The 12,543-nt window shown below is 40.4% G+C and overlaps 1 long non-coding RNA gene across 1 annotated transcript; it reads right to left on the reverse strand.

Moving 5' to 3' along the window:
* Nucleotides 1-5,080: 5,080 nt before the first annotated feature.
* LOC137193451 (uncharacterized) lies at nucleotides 5,081-7,188 on the reverse strand. The gene is made up of 3 exons (XR_010930833.1): nucleotides 6,793-7,188; nucleotides 5,903-6,100; nucleotides 5,081-5,763 (listed from the first exon to the last, which is right to left on the reverse strand). It is a non-coding gene; the product is annotated as an uncharacterized lncRNA (long non-coding RNA).
* Between the last annotated feature and the right edge of the window lie 5,355 nt (nucleotides 7,189-12,543).

Genomic DNA, 12,543 nt, shown 5'->3' on the forward strand with positions numbered 1-12,543 from the left:
TTTCTCTACCTCACCGCATGATGTTTTGAGTCAAATTACCTCACTGCACTGACAGATAATCACGCTGATTCCAATAAATTATATTTTGTTCAGGTAATAAAGGCTTGCTTTGTCCTCTAGTTGACTATTTGGCCAGATAAGAACAATGCTTATGTAGCATTAAATAAAAGGGACAGATACACCTGAGAATGTAGGTACGTCTCCGTTCTGTTCCAGGGTTGACCACAGAAGAAGAAGAAGAAGTGACAACCTAATCTACTACAGAAAACTGCCGTTCCTCCCGTTTCAAAACACAAGCAGAGCAAAGTTAATTGAAAAGACAGAAAGAGAAGCAGAGAGAAAGTAATTTGTGACCTTCTTCCTCTCCCTCCCCCCCTCCTCCTCCTGACAGTCTACGAGTAAAACCACCACAGAGAAAGAAGATAAACCCATGGGGCAGCACAGCACAAAGTGTCTGGCTGTTGCTGACTCAGCTCTCTTCACTCTTCTCTTTTTTGCTTACACACATACGCATGCAGGGTCATCACTTCATACTCACATTAATGGAAATTCACTCTGGACACCGTTCTCCTAATTGTATGCCATTGATTTTCACATCTCTTATTTTATACATGTGAGGCCAAGTCAGTTTTTTTTATTTATATAGCAAAATATCACAAATCTTGATTCAAAACTCTCCAAAAAGACCTTTAATGAGGAAAAAAAAAGGAAAAAAAAAAAACCTCAGGCAAAGCAACAGAGGAGGGATCCCTCTTCCAAGACAGCATCACACACAATTACACACAAGAATCCTTTGTTCATCATTTACATTTTAATGTTCGCCGTGCCTGCGAAAGTTGCCAATGAATGCAACTTTTAAAATGTCTGTCAGCAAAACAGGTTTTTTTTTTTTTTTTTTTACAAACATTGTTTTTCATTGCTTCTCTAAAAGTAGTGCATTTATTTGGCTGAAGGCTCGACGGTTTTTTCTTTAAAGAGAAGGGTGCTAAATTGAATTATGGAGTTTTTTTGTCTTAAGGCTTCTGGCTCTTGAAGTGGGAGTCTTTGCTTGGATGTAAATAAATCAGAACACCTTGTAAAAATACATCAGTAGTTGTAGAGAGGAGAGATCGGATAAAGGCTGTTGGTAGTTGAATGTCATCATAAATGTCATGCGTGATTGTCGATGGAAGTGAGGTCGTTATGTGGCCGATATGAGATGCAGAAAATCTCTCATTCTTGTGTCAAAGCATTTAATGTGCATTTGCTTGTAGTGTTATTCATGCAACTTATTTTATCACTGTGGAGATATTGAGGGATTATTCTGAATGGAAAGCACATTCAGACACACATTTGCATGGTGGTCCAAACCCTTTTCCATTAGTTAAGAATGATTCTTTGAAAACTTATTTGCAATTTCTTGGAAAAGTGATTTCACCCTTAAACACAAATCTAAAATAATCACATATCTTGTGCACACAGTCATAATCCAATTATACTAATAACAGAAACAACAGTATCTTGTATATCTTTGTCACAACCTTTACCACACACACACACACACACACACACACACACACACACACACACACAGAGGAGCAGTGTGTGTGTGTGGTTTGTATTTTTAAGTGTGTGTGGGTGCTGTCTGACTAATTCACCTCTTTGTTTGGGGCTTGTTAGCATTGAAAAGGGCTGGACTAAATGCAGCTCAGGGTTGAACAGCAAATTGGGGATTATTAGTCCATTTGCTGATAAAAGAAAGTCAGCTACAGTTTCACTGAAAGACTGAAGGAGACAGAGGAGGAGATTACATGCGGGGCACACCTAGACAGCTGTAGTAGCACACTGTCTGATTCATTTTGTGACCAGCACTCACTGATAGTGAGCCCAGCAGCATGTTTACCTGTTGAAAAGTTGGTAGCTGCAGAAAGCTAAATATCAAAGCTAAGGGCGGGAAGTATAGACAAAATCTTTTATCACAGTATATGTAATTGTATATTGTAATAGCAATATTTTTATACAGAAGACTTTTATATAGAAGAAAAAAAAATATAGATAAAATAGCCACGTCAGATTTTTTATATTTATCCAGTGAAGTAGATATTTCTGTTGTTTCAAATCACTTCAAAACCTGTAAATCCAATTATTACATAATTCTGCTCCTGCTCTTTGATATGCAACATTGCCCACAGTGGTCTAATACAACCAGCAATCCTATTGCAAGACAAGCATGTTGATATTGGATGATTCTGCAAAGATCCAGCAATTTTGAAATGATTACAATCTATAAATGCATGGTATCTATGGTACGTTTAAGGTTAGGGAAAGATCATGGTTACTGTTAACAAAAAAGCAAATGCTAATTGCAGGTCTTTGGCGAGATGTAAACTCTGGAGTCGTACATGAAAGTCAGACTCAATACACACACATCTACTACCCCAACCTTCCACATCTTATTTTACACCTCACCACATAAAGGGCACACTAAATTAACATTATTATTGGGCATACATTGTTTTTAGGACACTGGACGCCACACACTTTAGTGTATATACTACAATTTATACACAAGTTACATGTATATACTACAATTTTTATTCTCATTGTGATGGAAAATTCACTCACTCACATGTATTGGAGTGAAGGAAGGGCAACATTATACCACACAGAAGTTGTGGGGAGAAAACGAGGTTTGATGGTGGGTGAACAATGGAGACTGGGGTTTGCATCTTTTGTTCACATGTGGTTGGGTTTAGGCAACAAAAGCACTTTGGTTAGATTTAGTGAAAGATTGTGGTTTCAGTTGTATGTTAATAAAGTAAACACACCCTGTCTCATGCTCCAAGGATTGCAGACTTTTCCCTAACCTTAACCAAATGCTGTGAGTGCCAAAACATAAGAGTAAAAAAGTTTAATAATGCTTTAGTTGCTATGAGCAGATGTTGTAAGAGCAGCTATGGTGGAAAATAAATTAAATAGGTTGTCACGGAGCGTGGCTTGAAACTTCATTACCAACATTTTGCAACTCAACAGAGACGTTAATCAAGTTACTGTATGTTGATAAAAAAACTTAATCTGGTTGGCATTATGTTTCCTTTTAAAGGACCAGTGTGTAAGATTTAGTGGCATCTAGTGGTGAGGTTGCAGATTGAACTGAATACCTCAACTTACCCTCCCCTTCTAAGTGAGTAGGAGAATTTATGGTGGCTGCGAAACTTGCGAAAAACACAAAAGGTCCTCTCTAGAGCCAGCGTTCGGTTTGTCCGTTCTGGGCTACTGTAGAAACATGGTGGTGCAACATGGCGGGCTCTGTGGAAGAGGACCCGCTCCCTATGTAGATATAAATTCAAAAAAATCCTTCTAAGGTAACAAAAACACAGTGATTCTTATTTTTGGGTGATTATATACCAATTAAAACATACTTACAATCCATTTCTTCCAAGTCTGTTCTGCTAGATGTCACTAAATTCTGCACACTTCACCTTTAATACATTTGCTGTTGAAAATTAGAGGTATATGAACGTAATTTATAGGAGGCAGGGTTGGATATTAAAAAGAGAGAGGTAGAACATTTATAGAAAAATCTCTAATGGTCGACAAATCATCTCTCCTAATCAGAGCTCTCATACCAACTATTATCAATCAGGATAAGTCAACCATCAACCAGATCACTCATATGTGAACACCATGTGTGCTCATTGTTTGATTTAGGACCTTAACAGCTTACTTCCTTTCTGAAAGTCTGTATGATAGATTTACTTGACATGCATGTCATTTTTAATCTTCTGCCTTTGTTCAAAACTGAAAAATCAGATCTTGTTGGAGGGTCATATAGATTTTTTTTGAACCCCTTTGATTCAGGACTTCTTTTGATGAAAGTCAGCAGGTTCAAGCTTGTTTCCAGTGTCTCTGAGTCTCTGACAGACACACATGCAGTCACACATTGTACTTAAATACTTACATTCACCCACACACAACGCACAACCAGAATATCCCACTCGCATACTATAATTCGTACTGTGCTCATGTATATGCACCCATACACACAAATGAATGCATGTACACGCTCACACATGCTTCATCACACACTTCTAAATCTGTAAGGTAAACAGTCTTGCCCTATCCTGGAGGATTGTGGGAGGATTTGTTGGGCAGGAACTATCTTTTCTCAGATGCTGAGGTTGTGAGTTTGTGTGTATGTGTGTGTGTGTGTGTGTGTGTGTGTGTGTGTGTGTGTGCTCCGTCCAGACCGTTTTCTTTTCTCTGCTAACCATCCACATCTCTATTTCTCTCTGTCTTTCCCTTCTTTAACTGCCTCTCTTCTCTCTCTCTCTGTCTGTCTCTCTCTGTCTCTCTCTCTCTCCCTGACACACTCACCTCAGGGATCTAGTCCACATGTGGTTAAGTGTCTTTCCTCTGTTTCCTCGTCTCGTCGGAGAGGTGGAGCCCAGCCCTCGGGGCACTGCTGTCTAATGAGCCGCTGGCTGCTCTGCATTTGTCCTGTCAGAACAGAGAAACGACCTCGCTGCTAACGCTGTGGCTATGTTATCTCTATGGGGGAGCTAGCCGGAGCTGCAGCATCTTTAAAAGGATTTAGTGCAGCTGAGCGTGAAATCCCAATCTCTCATGGTGGATATCCTTATTTAAACAGATGTTAAAACCACAACCACCTGGAAGCCTGGGTATATGTTCACCTGAGGGCTTAGGCTGTCTGTTTGCATATGTTTGTCTCTTATCGATTGTTGACTGTATGTAAAGTTGTACATATAGCCTGTGTACCTTGGGTATGTAAACACAACAGGATGCCTTTCCCGGTTTTACTAAATCCTGGTTCTGTGAATCATGTGGTCCTTGTGCCACATGTATCACCAGGATGCATTTTTACATGTTTGTAGTATTCCAAAATGTTGAGTGTTCAACAATGAATACAAACATGGATATTTTAATTAGTTGTTTTCATAATTACTGTTTCTCTGCGTTGTTTCACATCTGGCAAAATACGTGAACAGTTTTTTTGGGTAACGGATAAAAAAAAAAATATGTAAAAGACAAATTTGGACTTGGTTTGAAAACTCTGTAATTACTCATACTACTTCTTTGCTTTTCCCCTTTACTGAAATCAATGTAAACCCACATAAAACCATAATATGTAGTTCAATATGTTATTCATAGACAAACATGCCCTTTACATCAACTCACTTAGACTAATCTCATTTTCAGCCCCAAAGCAGTAATTCTTCTGATTTTGATACAGATGAATTCCCTTTAGATACTCTCTGCTGCTGCTGCTGCTGCTGCTGCTGTTTTTTAAAACCACAGTCAATCCAAATGTAGCCAGTTAATTATAGCTTTAGCTATTTACAGTCACTACTGTGTTGTGGAGCTTTTACAAGAAAAACACACATCGCGGGAGGTGACATGATCTGTGTGTTCGGTAGCGTTTTACAGAACGCACGAGAACAAAGTGGATGCTGGAGGATTTCCAAAAGAGGCACAGTTGTTGCAGCTGCTGTGATGAAATCTTTGTTGTTTATTTCTCGGTCAGGGTCATCTACACACACACATACTGTACCTGTGAGTGCTATGGAGAGGTTGTGTTTTTTTCTGATGTGGTGCTAATATGGGTCTTAGCGCAGCCTTAGACTGCACAGACTCCGCAGATAAAACTGGTCACCCCTTGGCTCTGAATATATGACGTTGCCAGCTGGTTTCTTGATAACCGCAGAATCGTTTCTCCACCCTCCCGTTGCACCACATGGAAGTGATCAGGCATCAGATACATCACTGAGGAGACACACACACAAAAAAGTGCCAAATCTCAAAGATATTCTATAGGTAATCCATCTATTGTTACTGTTGTGGGATCATGCATTGGACCATATATCAAATGTGGGGGGAAAAAAACAAATACAAGAAAACATACTGTATTGATAAAGACCTGGAACATGTAGGAGGTCTGCTGCAGTCAGGATGAAGCAGGAAGCAGAAAGAGGAAAGCCGTGACACAGACATCAGCGTGTTGCTGTCAGCGCTCTGCGGCGTGTGTCGGCTCAGTGCCGAGGGAGAGGGGAACCCCGCTGAGAGGAAAGTCCACTGAACAGCTCATCACACATGAGTGTGACTGTGTGTGTGTGTGTGTGTGTGCGAGTGGGAGAGAGACAGAGACATAGAGAGAGAGACACAGAGAGAGAGAGAGAAAGAGAGAGAGGGAATTACAGTACTGCTGCTGCTGTAATTCATCACAGCTCTTCATGATGTACTCCTACACACACTGTGGCTCTCTGTGGGTATGATGTTCATATACACACAATATCCCATTTACTGAGTGATTGTATTAAAGCATCAGTGAAAATGTGAACATCCATAAAACACTTCTAACGGGGAAATAAACTCTAGTTGCACTTGTTTACAATGCAAATCAACTTTTTGGAAAACAAGTGTAAATTCAATTGAACTATGGAGTCAAGGAAGACATTAGGAGGTGCAATTTCTCTGCTTCTTATTATATGTCCTGAATTCAGAGCTATGGCTGCAATATCTTTGGTTAATCCTCATTTATTCAGGGACTGATCAAGCCTATCCAAATTATTCTGCACATATTTCTCTGGAGCACTGCGAGTGTCCAGAGTCTTGCTAAAGAGAACATGAAATGCAGGGAGAAAGACATCAGACATCCCTTCTCCAGCCTTTCAGTGGAGGATTTTTTTTTTACAGAAAAAACAAAATTTGAAACATCTTTCTTAAAATCAAATACAAACACCTTCTCTCCCAACAAAGACAGCTGATCCATATCTTAACACCGTCTTCACTCACTCTCACTCTCCTTTTCAGTTTCAGCCTTTTCCTCCTCTCCATCTCGCTCTTGTTTCTGGCTTTGCTTCTCTGCTCTCTGTTCTGTTCAGGGTCAGTGGCTTCTCAGTAGGACTTCCCATCAGAAGGATGAACCGGGGCTGGAAACAGGAGGTTTCGTGCACCTTGTAAGACGTCACAGCAGGTAGCCAGCAGAGCCCCTTCCTCCTCTCCTCCCCTCCGTTATAGGTGAATGAAGACTAAACCTCACTTAGAAATGAACTGCGGAGCATTTATTCTGTTAATCTGTATGTGTGAGCAAATGAGAACGATGGCGTTCAAACCTTGGTGGCACCAAATAACTGAGCTGCTTTGTTGTTCATTGAGTGAGAATCTGAATTAAATACAAGACACAACCAATGGAAACACATTTCATAGGTCAAGGAGCAACTCTGTCTCCCAGACATTATGTATATAAAATCAAATTGCAGTAGCAAATATGTTTTGCTAGAGACATAATGCTGACTAAACCCTAAACCCTAAGCCCTGAACCCTCACGGACTTCATTGACGTCAAATGGTAAGTGCTTGAGTGCTTGAGTGTGAGAGGCTGCAAGGGCTCAAATTGGTTTAAATGGAAATGAGACAGCACCTTGTGACATATCACGAAACCTGACACCAAAACATGTTATGTATGACTGTGGGTTTGGGACTTTTTATTCAATAATTTATTGCCATACAAACATCGTTGAGTGGAATTTGTCTTAATGAGCTCACTTAAAAAAACAGAAAAAGACAAAAATTGGAAAACCGTTTACTCATAAAGCACATAATATGATAAACAAAGTATAAAACAGACAGAAATAATCATGTGCACGACAGTCAAGTAAGGGATCAACTGCTTGATTTGAATGTCTTCCAGGCTCTTGCCTTGCAGGGTGGATGAGAGGTAATTGTCAAATAATCAATTTACTCAAGTGATCAGTTTACAGCACCATCAAGCAAAAATGAAAAGAAATGGTTGATGAATAAACTAGGTGTGTAATATAACCTATGCTTGCATTCCTCAGATTTCATGTGTTTTTATGTATCTTAAATCCTTCGTAATGTAGCGTTTCTTTTTTACATTTAGGCAAACCAGCGCAGCCACGGTGCCAGGCTGAACACCCACAAGCCAGTTTGTTTACCATTTTTTCCCCTCTTCCTTACAGAAGGTGTGCATAAAGGGCTCAATATGTCTGTCGGAGAGCCGTCATGTACTTGATGATTTGACAGTGGGACAGGCTTAAGTCCTCGCGGAGTTCACGGGAACGCGCCTCAAAGTGCGTGAGTCTGTGAGTTGTGGACATTGGGATTGGGCCAAACTAGTTTGTACAATGTGTCCAACCACATGTGAGGCCAAAAATGTTGATATTTGTTCCAACAGCTACATTCCTATCATAGAGAGGGGTGAGATGTGAGGTAAAGTTACAAAAATTGTCACCCCCCTCCCCCCACCCCCAACTTGGAAGTTGGCAAGCTATGGAGGGAGGGGGTTTCAGATGTTGTTCACCCATCCAACAAGCTCTCCCTTCATACTTAACACTTCATTGTACTCAATCTTGGTTGAGATGGGTGATTTCATTAGAGATAAAGGCTCATTATTCTCATTTTTTAAACTTTTTTTTTGACAAAAAATAGCTAGCTTGTGTTGTATTTTTTGTAGCAAGAGGACAATATTCATAACTTTACGGTAAATGGTGAGTACAGCTGCAAAATATGCTTCTGGTTATATAAAGTAAAGAAAGAAAAATGAAGATAAAAGCCACATGTGCTGCCAACAGTCTTGCTGAGTTTTGCCATTGTGTTTCTGGTCAACGATCAAGCTAGCTGAAGGATATTCAAACCAATTTACCCATTTAGCCTCTCCGCTGCCAATGCCATCTGTGTCAACGCCCGGTCTTCATTATTGGGATTCCTGATTAGCTACTATGAATTCTATCCCTATCTCACAATAGAAGGAAGGTTAAGCACATGCACACTTATGGGTTTTGAAGAATGGAAGGATATTACATAATCTACCCAACCATATCAATCTTTCCCAGTTTTCTTATCTTGGCGGTCGATCAGAATTTCAACTTCGATGGTGCTCCCGCTTCGCTGATGCAATTTAGATTGTTCCCCCAGGTGGAGGAATGGTGTCTCAGCAGGTTAAGGCACAAACTGTACCTCATCATACTTGCAGTACAGTATTGCAGATTTGAATCATGCTTTTCCTCATCTGCTCCTTTCACCATGCCCTATCTTGTCTTCCCTCCGTACTTCCTCACAATTCTCCTTTACCGCTCCTCTTCCACTCTACAGCTCATGACCTTCAATTTTCATGCCATCCCATATTTCCTGTTGTTCCTGAAATAAAGGAGAAATGCCTCTAAATACTCTCATAGATTCATTCACCAGACAAGACTGAGATTTCTGGTGGAGGAAAGTTACTCTTTATCTCTCATCAGCTTGTTTTGTTTTGCTTTAAACTCTTAATGAGCAGTTTTATCTCCACACCACCTATATTCACCACTATCTGTCACACATCAGCCATGAGAGGAGGAGGAAGAAGAAGAGGAGACTTAACTCATATTATTCTCCCTGTGTTGCAGCACTGAATGCTTTGCCATAATCGAATGAGAAAATGACGAAGCCGTTTTGGGTTAATTAGGGACTTGACCCCGTGGAGAACAGGCTACCCGGTTTATCTCCTGCTCTAACAAGCGTGTGGCTAACAGCCATTTAAAACACCACTTATTTACATTTAGAGTGAATCTTATGGCCCCAGCAACCCTTGACAGGAACTTTACGACTCGCAGTTAAAAAGAAACAAATGTGTTTAAGTGTGGGCTTTTTAAAAAGTAATTAACCCGTTTGTTCGAATGTCACGGTTCGCAAGTTTTTTCTTTTTCTTTTTTTTTTACACCGAGTGAAGGTTTGATTAGACATGGCGCCAGTTTGTTATCCACTTAGGAATATCTGTCCATTTCATCTCGCCGCTGTGTCCGGAGGCAAATTCCCATTTCTGCTGCTAGATTTGTGGGTGTGAAATCAGAAAGTTAACGTCAAATTGCCGTGAGAGAGAGATGTGTTTAAGTTGGCTGTTCCTATTTAGAAATGAGTTAAATCAGCTTCTGGTATCTCTCCGGCTCGCTAATCAAATTGTCCCCGCTTGACACTCCAGTTTTGATGTCGACAGTTGTGGCCTGTCTGTCTTGTGCTCAAATACACTCGCCCTTACGCACATGCACGAAGATTGTGTTTGCAGGAAACAGGGAGACTTAAAACAGTGTGTGAGTGTGACATGAAAGTGTTCAGTTTTATGGATGCAGTCACACAAGCATCCATGCAAATATATTCATGTATTTGAATTCTCTTCTATCCTTAATTCACTATGAACAATTCACTCACAAACATACATATCAGTACATTTTTTGTAACTCAATTTTTTTTGTATTTGCACAAAATTTAAAAGATTTAAGCTGCAGCAAGTTGAAGGTTTATGGATCATGGATTTCATGGATGACTGAGACCTTCTCAAGGCCCTGAGTCTGTAATGTGTAAATGCCCCAACATGTAACAAGTAAGAGTAACAGTGATGTAAGGAGCTCCTGAGGGTGCACCCAAGACCCCCTGAACCAGATATGTATGAAACCTTTACATAGTCACAGATAAATATTAAACAAAATAAAAAATAAATTAACAGAAGACTCAAAAAGGTATTTCTACCCTTAATTGGGCAGTGTAATTGTTTATTAATAACAGGGTTGGTGGTTCAGTCCCCAGCTCCTCCTATTTACATATCAAAATGTCCTATAGAGCAAAACACTGAACCCGACATGGCTCATGATGTTTGCATGTGGGGGAAAAAATGTAAATTACTTTGGACAAAGTGTCAGTGCCAAATGAATTTAATGTAATGGCTGTGTCCTGCTCTCTGAGCCACTTGGCCATTTTTGGTTGGTGGTATAATCTGCAGCTCTTCCTTCCACACGCTGAAGTGTCCTTTATTAAGACTGTTAATTGTTAAATTCCAAATAAATGCATGGCAGTTTTAATCAAGCAGAACCTAAATCCAAACTTAGGCCTTAACTCATGTCACATGACCATCTCTGGAGTCACACATGACATGATATTGATGTAAAGTCAAAGCATTGATCAACGAGACTAGGTCAAAACCTGGTATATGGCTGGACCAGTTGAGATGACTCACATCTCCGAAAACATGAGAGCAAATTTCCAAATAGGCGTTATTTTGATAAACTGACCACATACTGGGAATCTAAATGGTTACTTTCTCACCACAGCAAAAATTACAACAGCTTAATCTCCACCATTGCTGTCTGTTGGTGCGAAATGCATTCTGGGATACTTAAGCTTTAGCGGCCTTTGGCTGGCTTCGGCCGACGAATAGTGTAACCTCATCACTCATTCACTGACAGACATTCACAGTTATAGGTCTCGCCCCGCTGTTGCAGTCCAGCCAAAAACAGGATATATGACTGTAAAGTTGCAGAAATGTTGATGATCTCTCGGTTTCACCCTCCTCAAACACACACACACACACATGCACGCACACACACACACACACGGAAAGAGAGAGAGAGAGAGAGAGGTGGGGATGATTTCCAGTTGTATTATTGATCCATCAGGCCCCCTGACATTTTAACAGGTTCTTCGAGGGCAGCAGTAATTTCTCAACAACTCTTGACTTTTCTTTGAAGCCGAGGGCTGATGACATATGTTGCTGACATTTCATTGGCTATCGTGACAAATCGCTTCGTCGTGCTTCCAATACTACAAGAGCAATGATGAAAATATCATACAGCACGTTTGAAAAATGATTTGGATGTCTCAGAATAAATCGAGAACGGGAGAGAAACTTTCAGGGTCGGGATGATGATATCATACTAAGCGAGCAATAAGCTGTTTTCTCTGCTGTAAATTTACTGCCAAACCTTTCTATGACATTATGAAGTGTACACCAGGTGTATGTCCTAACTGTTGTACTATCTCTTAAATAACATGTTGTCCATTTTTAAAATTTTAGTATAGAAATATAAGAACACGCACACAAACACAAATACACACCTCAGACTCACACTCTGCCTCAAACCTGTTACAACACACACACGGTCTGTCAGCTCTTTGCAGCACAGCTGTGAACCGCTGACGCAATCAGAGGTCTCGAGGAAGGGCTTACATGTTACGAGCGCAACTATCCCACTCCGCTCCGAACACAAGCAAACCATTGTGGGTACCCTGAGTGCTGGTAACAGCTGGACCACACGGCAGTTATCTTGGACCTCGACCCTGTGGCGATGACAGGATCAGCTTTGGCCAAAAGCTGCCTTATCCACAGTCGGCACATGATAACATGATGGATGAGTGTGCAGACAGGCCAAAGGAACGAGCTGGTGCGCAGCAACAGTTTCTATACTTATACCGATGGCACATCACAACGGCCTTTTAAGCCATATGTTAATTATCACGGAGTGTGTTGAAAGCACAAAGTAATACTAAATCTTGTTTGTCTCATCCCTACTAAATGAAATGCTGCAGATTTACCACATGTACCAGTATGAACTGGTGTTGAGTGGAGACACTTCTACTTGCAACAAAAACTTCAATGTAAAAAAACAAAGACAGGACTCTTTTTTGCAAAGATCAGACTCAGCATGATTCAGACAGTTTTTTGATATCCGGCTTTTGAAGTTCTTAAGCAACGCAGCTTTAATTAAAAAGGAAATGATTA

The sequence above is a fragment of the Thunnus thynnus genome, chromosome 12, assembly GCF_963924715.1.
Source record: "Thunnus thynnus chromosome 12, fThuThy2.1, whole genome shotgun sequence".
NCBI lineage: Eukaryota > Metazoa > Chordata > Actinopteri > Scombriformes > Scombridae > Thunnus > Thunnus thynnus.